Raw genomic sequence first — 9380 nt, 5'->3', positions numbered from 1 at the left:
GGATGGTTGATTTTGCTGAAGAAAACCCTTCGATATTGGCCGAGATCACCGTTAGAGAAAGCCCTAAAAAGGGCTGGCTAAGCGCTAGAGTAGGCACGGTTGTCGTGTGACGTGTGGAAGACATTGGTTTCACTTCTGATGCTTGTTAGCTCTGGTCGAATTGACTTGTAGGGAACTACCAACTTATCCAAAATGTCATTGTTGTACAACTTGTTTAAATTTGTTCCACGTGCCTACAACTACAGATCAGACATACAATGGTATTTCCATAGGACTTTAAACTTGTCGATATCTTCGAGTTTGTTAATACATTTGTGAATAAACTACCAACAGCTAGCGAATCCTTTGCAACATAGCGCACAGTATAATAAATTTCGTTTGTAAGATTAAGCTGGTGAAACGGAGTTGTTGGAGCGTTCTGTCCCCAGAAAAATGCCTTTTTTTTAATTCATAGTTCCTATAACAACTTAAGCTTGCGAGTAACCTAATTTACAGCTTTCTTTAACTTTGATTACATGTTCCTTTCACTTCATTAAATTCATCAGCTTATTGGCCATTCGTCTTCGTCGTGTGAGCCTCCTCTGGGGCAGAAAAAACATTGAATAGTTATTTATCGCTGCATAAAAAGGTTAGTAGAGTGAATCTCGCTTAGGACTGTGATCTACATAATGCAGAGAAGCACGAGTTTGAAACTGCACAAGTAGGCTGCTTGGAAATGGTATAACTTTCTTTAGAATTTCCTATCTGGCATGGCTGCATTTGAAAATGACATAAGCTTAGTCGATCAATTACACTACTCAAAAATGATATAATATTTAGACAACACTGCACACCATGCACTCCAACTCTAGTGCATTTAACCCTTACGATGTTGGGCTCCCTGGAGTCTTGCTCAGTTTGGGGGGGAGCTGTCGATTCTTCTTATGCTTTAGGAGTGATATCTCTGTTATTTTTTAAGGCACGGTTTCAAACTTTGGGATTCACTTTGTAAAATTATTCACGCTGAGCATATCCGAAAATTAAAACTATGTGAATGTTAGAACTGCTCATAGACGTTGAAATGTTGAGGTGACTTATGACTTTTGGATTATTTTGCGATTAAAGCAATTGTAGCCTGAGTTTACCCATTGTTTTTTGGTAGAGTAATAAAGAACATGCATTGCAATGTTGTGATTAAAACTTTTTTACATAATCTCAATTTGAATCTATATTTTTCATACAAAATAATAACTTTTCCCACGCTCAAAAATAAGGTCGCTCCTTGACTAATCGAACAATGCCTCATCAATTACATGCAGTAATGAGATTTCTGAACGCGTGTCACACCAATTTGGATTAGGATCTTGTGACATCGGTTCCAAAAGCAGCAATTCCAATGCTTTATTAACAAATGTAAACCAGCTGAAGAAGCAGGGTGGCGTTTATCAAATACTATTATGTAATCCACGAAACGAATGGAAGATCATGCCACAAAAAACGCGGTTTAACTCTTTCATATGTGGGCTTTTTGAAACGATGTTTTTCTGGGCAGGGGCACAAAGTGCCTTAAAGTTTAACCGCTTATAACTTCTTTCAGTTATGAACTAGAATCTTTTACCGCTGGAAAAACAATCGCAAGGCCTTTGAGCGTTGAATGATATTAACATGTTTATTGTTTGTAATACATATTATTAAAGTTTGTTAATAAACGTGTTTACGAACGCGGGTCAAATTTGAAAGCTGCCTGATTTTTATAATAAAGAAACAAATCTTTCGTTTTTCCCACTCTCGCGTCATTTGCCTTTTTCTAGACCTCTTTTTCGCTGTGATGGTCAGAAATAAAAACAAAACTCAACTGAACTGTGAAGACGTATTGTCGCGTGATTAGTTACGCTTGGCCGGCCAACAAACAAACTATGTCAATTCGGTGATTACGACGACGTTTGACAGCAATAGATTTATTTTTGATTTGATTCTTTTTGATGCATGTTGTATTCCCATAATCATAACAAAATTGCTCGATTATTGATTTCACAACGCCTTATCGTACCCTAGATTCTTGCAAGTATATTCACTTGTATTTATCTCGTAGAGCGTCGATACAATATAATATAACACCTGTCATGCTACATACATAACGTGTTTTGTCAGCACCACGGTGTAATGAATTCTAGGTCATTGATTTTCGTTATGAGTTCACAGCGTCCCTACAATGAAGAATGAGAGGTACTTCAAGCGGTCCCATCATTGCTAAAAATCATTATACGTTTCACATATTTGTGTAATCGGTTGTAACAGTCAAATTATGCCAATTTACTGTCATTCAACCTATTTAGACAAATATAGATGAGTTTATATCGGACAGAAAACAAAGTATCCTGGCTCATTTCAATTTCTTTGCGCAAAACTTATAAACTTTACAGCTATTCTACGTCATTTTGATGTCTCATGGCACTTTGTTATTTATGAGATGAAGAATACTTTGAATAAGACACAAAGCATTCCTGATTATTGCCGCAAACTCTTGAATTATGTAAAATCGTACTGATGAATTCCTCTAAAGGTGCGATATAGATTATCTGCAACACGTTTGCAGTATATTTAGCTCTGGGAGTACTATAAGCAACTGTCCAAATAAAACGACATCTACGATATATTAGTATGCTAAAGACCAACGTTGCGTACAGGAGTAATGTAGAAATGCACATAATACCATGGCGATATTACAAGTCAGGTTACATCATTAGGCTATATGAAAGAAATATGTTTTATGGCCCAATTAATTTGATATTGAAAAGGCCAGAAGTAAAGTAATAAACTTCGGAGCATAACCGTAGGATTTAGAGGTAATTCGGAGTATGAATATCAAAGCTAACACATTAGCGAACATATTATTCAAACGTTTCGAAAACTGCTGTTTTCATCGTCAGTCAAAAGTAAGAATGAAGCTATGTTTTTACAATGGCAAAATCGAGCGAAAAATGCGATACAGTAGTTGAGTCACCTCGGCTATCAAAATCGATCACTCAACAACGATTCAACATCTGCCAACGTTGAATCAATGCAAATGGCTGATTCTGCCAGCAAGGGATAGTATAGCGTCTGAATAATAATTTTAACGAATGTCTGCTCTTTCCTCCAATTATTGTATTATTAAATTTAACTTCTTAATTGCTCAAAACACGAACAGTTGAAGAAAAAAATCTTCTCTCACCCTATGTTGGATTTATTTTTCTTGCAAAATGAAGTCATTTTGTTTCAGCAAGTGGCCGGCGTGTACCTTATACCACAGTTCAAAATTATGGTTTCGATGTGTATTATGATGCAAGGCAAACGGCAAGTTTATTAGCAACCGAAGATGAAAGAGATGCAAATTTTTCGGATAGTGATGTTGATTTGCCTTTATCTGATGGTGAAGGTGGTCCGCTAACATCTGACAAGAGTAACGAAGATGAGGTCGTGACCGTCAGACATAGGCAGTCCCAACGTCGTAGGAGCCATGCCGTCAAATCATTAGACAGCGCCTTGGATGAGGAAAATTACCATACATTGCCTGAGCAGGAAGAGAAGCAAATGTCGGTGGTTGTTGACTAAAGAAGTAGAGTGAAAGTTGTTTGGAGTACCAAGCAACCATCCATAAGAGGAAGACAAAACTCTGCTAATGTGGTGCACAGTTTACCAGGAGTAAAGCGCGATTATCAATATGCAACGACGTCGTATGATGCATGGCGTTTCTTATTTACAGCAGAGATGATCTACATCATTGTTTCAAGCACCAGCACATGTATACGAGAGAGGCTATCGCGAATATCGGAGGCTCAACGAACATCTTGGCATGCTTCACATTTTCAGCAAACTGATGCCATGGAACTAGAAGCATTCATTGGATTGTGGTATATTAGAGGACTACTCAAGCGAACATTTCACCGAATTAAGATTGCTTTTCCCATTTATATGGACATCCTATATTTAGTGCGACAATGTCGTTGAACCGATTCAAATTTCTGTCTGCAAATATTCGTTTTGATGATAAAAGCACTAGGGCCAATCGCTGGCAAAGTGACCGATTTACAGCAATCAGAGAACTTTCCCAATATTTTACTGGAAATTGTGAAAAGATTTTAATACCAGAAGACTTCCTTTCACTGGATGAGACTTTGTTTCCATCCCGCGTTGGTGTGTCCTTCAGGCAATAAGCTTCAGGCAAAAAATAAGCCTGCTAAATATGATTTGTTGCTAAGAAGCATAAATAGTGCGCGTATGTCATTCACCTATACCGCCATAGCTTATGCGGGTAAGCCAGTAGGTGTACCAGAACCACACTATCTGACTTCCACTATGGAATATGTGGAAACGTTGATAAACAATTTGGACAGAGTTTCTTCGCTTCAAGGACGAAACATATCCCTTGATCGCTTTTACACTTCACTTGATTAGGCAGAATGGCTTTGGAGCAAAAACATAACTTTAGTTGGAAAATGGCAAAGCAATAGAAAAGGGGTTAGCGAGTTAAAATCTCTCACTGATTGGGAAGCCTTCAGTACCAAAATTTACTGGGAGGAGTCGAGAAACCACATTACCGTTACGTCGTACGCAGTCAAACCAAAATCTACCGGTAAACGCAATGTTCTGGTCTTATCAACTATGCAGCCAATCCTTGGAGTAACCAAAGATGACGTAAAGGAAAAACCTGCAATAATCAAGCTCTACGATTTTACCAAGGGTGGGACTGATGTCGTCGACCAGAAGATGGCATATTATAGCGTCAAGCCGAAATCAGCAAAATGGACTGTGTCTGCATTTTCTTACATTTTAGACTTTACGCGGATCAATGCGATGACCATTAGTTACTTGAACCGCGAGTTGTCCTTTTCACAAGCCAAGGGAGACGAAAGTTTTGTGGAGGGGTGGCAGCTAGCCATGTCATTAGTCAAACTACACATGTCTAGACGATTGGATGATGTACCTATTCTACGTGGGTCACTCCGCCATACAATGTCAACATTTTTGGGACGAAACCATAGATTAACAGCAAACTCAAATTTGCTATTACCAGTGGTTTTCATAATGAAATAGTGGGCTATCATAAGATTTGTTCTTATCATGTTATCGTTGATTATGAGATTAGATATTTTAATCACAGTATTTGGTCATTTCTGCTATATGGCTGTGAATCCTGGACTGTATGCCCGAAGATAGTGAAGAAGATCAACAGTGCTGAAATTTGGTTCATTCGTAGAATGATGGGAATTAACTGGATGGATAAAATCACTAACGAAGAAGTGTGGAGACGCTCTGGGTGCACCCCTGGCGTCCTCATCACAACTATCAAAAAAAGGCAAATGACATTTATCGGGCATGTCTACCGCAAACGCGGAATTGAACACTCGGCAATGATGGGGCGATTTCCTGGTCAGAGACACCAGGGGACGTCCACGTTTGGAAATCTTCAAAAATCTTTCAACATGGACAAACCAAAATTTTGAAAATCTAATTAGAAGTATGGACAATCGATCGTTGTGGAGACTCACGGTAGCCGACGCCTTATTCAGGCATGGCCGATGATGATGATGATTTGGTCATCACCGTTTTATTCAATCGCGGGGTATTTTTCTATCTATTAATTGATCGAAATATTACTTATAAAGCTGTGCGGTTCAATTTCATTACTATTATACTTGACGATGCTAATTTACTACACTTGCAATACGGTCTGTTTTGTACAATATTTCGCACAAGTCATATGTTTTTGTGACTGGAATTTCTTGTCTTCGAAAAATTTTGATAAGTCAGTTTTTCTCAATGCAATGACGAGCTGCATGCCTTCATTTTCAATAAACAGTGCCTGGATGACATTATGTGTTTCCATTTTCGCTGATAGGCATTACTTTCACAGATCAAATGTTTGTACTGTTTTAACGTCTGACGATGGTGAACCGCTGTAAAGCGGCCGATATTTCCTGCGAAAGTTTTGCGTAACAAAAAAGCATTCATTCCAGAAGAATGCAATTTGAAACAAACTCATGATTTTCTTAGGTTGTATCGCAACACCGCTGAACGTTGTATCGACATAAGCAAAGTATCTATAAGCTGCTAGCACTCGCAATGACACGATAGGACATATCAAGCTGTGCTTATTTCTCTACGATGAGAATTAGGTCAGGGCAAGAGCGGCAAACCAGAGTTGACCTTTCTCTGCTTGATATTTGAGCAAACAAATTATATGGTAGATTATAAATATTAGTGCAATTTCTTTGTAATGCCCAAAAATGCCTTATATTTATAAGGAAAAGTAAATTTTTGTTTAGTTTAGCATTACTCCATGTTTTAATTCAAAAATATGCGTTCGAATGGTCAATTTTGAAGCTGTTTTCGGGAAATTAGAATAAAAACCTACTTTCTATCGTTTTTTCATCTCAAACACTTTATTCCAATAACTTTGTGGGGTAAAATTTTAATTTCTACACGCACAACACACATGGCTACTATCTTGCAAAATACTTTGGCTCTGTGATTTTCATAGTTCCCGTTATTAGCGATTAATTAGCACGGGGCTAAAATAGCCCGTGTCGAATATCGAATATCGTGACGTCACACGCGTGGCAAAGGGGGGTTGTACAGCTGCACAAGCTAACGCAAGGCGAGGCACGAAAGGAGATGCTCATAATAATTTGACGTCTACTGGCGTTGAATCAATGCAAATAGGGTGATGTTTCTATAAAAGATTCAATTCTGCAAGTTAGGCACGTGATATGCGCCGGCGCGTAACACCAGTGAATAAAGAAACAACAGGAGAAAATTTCTGCTCCTAAAAAGAGCAAACTGCAAAATGTTTCTGACAAGGTGTCATAAACCACGTTGTATTTCAAAAAGTATCTGAGATACAAATTTTTGAGTAGCATCTCCAATATGCGTATGAACAAAGTCATGAAATTTCAGCTGTTTAGAATAGTTTAATCGTATGGTTTTCAGCGTTTAAAATTTCGTAAGGCATGAGATGCCCTAGCCCAGGCATGAAAGTGTTAAATGCAATGTATTGTAGTTGCAACAACGTCTCTCAATGTAAGTTCAATGTGAACTCGGCTACATACAAGGCTAGTACTAGGAGTAAGATTACCATATAAAGTCGATGATGCTCTACGTAAACAAAAGTCAGAAAAAAATTCAAAATAAAACAGTTACGGTTCATTAATTAACAGAACGTCACAACGCTTTTCGTCAAAAGGAAAATCTGTAATGCCTCGGGTCATTTTCTTGTGGATTCAATAAGCTCTCTAAGATTCATATGCCACACACTAAAATCCAAACAATATTTATATTTATTCTAAGTAGTATTTATTATGCGTCAAATCATTGTGAACCTGGAGAAATACATTACAAAGAATTAGCTGCCTAATGGGCGTTTATGCGATAAAAATGTCAATTTGGCAGCAAAATATTGATAAGTATTTTGATTTGGTTACAGCAATACCAGACTGCTGCAATTGGCACAAGGCTGTTACAGCAACGTTTTTCAACTTGATTCAATGGTAAAGCAGCCTGTGTTCTGTCAGGTTATGTACACACAAGTTCAAATATATTTAGGAATATGAAATGAGGCACATTGAAATTACAAGTGGCTGTACATTTACAGTTCGATAATTCGAGGAATTAAATACAATGCTAATACAATCATTTCGATGTGGATTCAACATTGCAAGACAATGTAAACATGCGCGGGTTTGCAATTAGATTACTTCTCTTCTGTCCTTGTTTGTATAAAAGTAATAAAATCAGTCGTTGTATCCGTGCTAAAATTCAGCTATGTTCAAACCGCATTATATTGATATTTTCTAAATAGAAAATGGATTTATAAAATATGAATGCAATGTTGTTTCAGCATATAAAAATGCTGAATTTTACATCCAGTATTACGATTAGTTTTATGACCTACTTTTTATACAAAAAAGGATATATGATTTTGATAAGCAATCTAATTGCAAAACCGCGCATGTTCACAAGTATTCAACGGGTTGATATGTTGAATCAACGTAAAAATAGCTGTCTGTCTAATGAAAGGAAAATCTTTCATTGAGCTCCGCATTTTATTTAGGCTGTGGTTGAAGCCAATGTTTATAAAACCGCAATCATTCAAATAGTTTATTCTGCGCAAAAGCAAGCTTGACATACTCGTGTGGAATGTGCAGGGCACAAAGGCTTTTCACAGCACTGACATTGGCCACGGCTTTTTGGTAGTTTATTTTTTCTGGCTTTGTCTCCTTCTCCCATAATAGCGTGTTTGCATACGTCGCATCTACGTCGTGTCGACGATTGTGGGGGCAGAGTGGCCCTTCTGCCGCTTGGAGTTGTTGTTGAAGGTTGTTTCCCTATTACTGCTTCAATCTTATGTATGGTGTGATAGTTCAAGCCCTGGAGAGATCGCGACTTTATGAATGGCTTCACGAGTTCCATGACCAGTTCCCAACCGAAGTCAAAGGATTTTCGCTTGCGTGGATCAGTCCCTTCATTTAGTGCTAAAACTGTAGATGCGTTGACGCGGCAAGTATCCAAAAAATAAGCAAACGCAGTAGTTGTCCACCGTGGGGACTTCGCTTTGCACGTGAATGAACCCATTCTTTGGTCGATGATATCGGTGCCACCCCTTGTGAAGTCGTAAAGCTTATACAAGCCTGGCTTCTTTTTGCCGTCATCCTTGGTAATCCCCAATAGAGGTTACATGGTCGTCAACATCAACACATTCCGCATGCCAGAACTCTTCGTTTTTACTATATAAGAATGTAGGCTGAGACCAACCTCACTCGTCTGCCAATAAATTTCGTTCGAAAATTCCTCCCTACCACTCACTTGCTTCACTTCCAGGGGTATTCCTTTACGTATAGCGTTGAGGGTTCCCACTAACGTTATAATCCTGTCAAGCAACCACTGCGCGAGTGGTATGGAGTGGTATGGTATGTATAGTGGTATGTATATAGTGGTATGGTATGTACAAGCGGTCATACGAAATATTCCGACCTTGAAGGTCACCGTGTTGTTCCAGGCTCATCACCATTCCTTTTACCACTTCTTCTGTTCCACGAACGTAAAAATGAAATGGCTCTTCCTTCGGTTTACCTGAATAGACCGATGCCGTAAATGTGTATGGGAACCTGCTGGCGTTTACCGACTTGAACAGAAGGCCATATTTCGCAGGCTTGTTTGGATTATTTTTCTTGAAGGCGATTTGTGTCCTCATGGGGTATAGCGTTTCGTCCAACGACAAGTAGTCACCTGGAATGACATGTTTGCCGCAGTTTTCGTTAAACATTTCGAAAACGACTCGAAATGCGGCAAACCGGTCATTCTTCCAACGTTGCGGCCTAGTATTTTGGTCGTCAAACGAAATGTTCGAAAATAAAAATTTA

This window comes from Aplidium turbinatum, chromosome 4 (assembly GCF_918807975.1).
Source record: "Aplidium turbinatum chromosome 4, kaAplTurb1.1, whole genome shotgun sequence".
NCBI lineage: Eukaryota > Metazoa > Chordata > Ascidiacea > Aplousobranchia > Polyclinidae > Aplidium > Aplidium turbinatum.
This window is presented reverse-complemented; position numbering follows the sequence as displayed.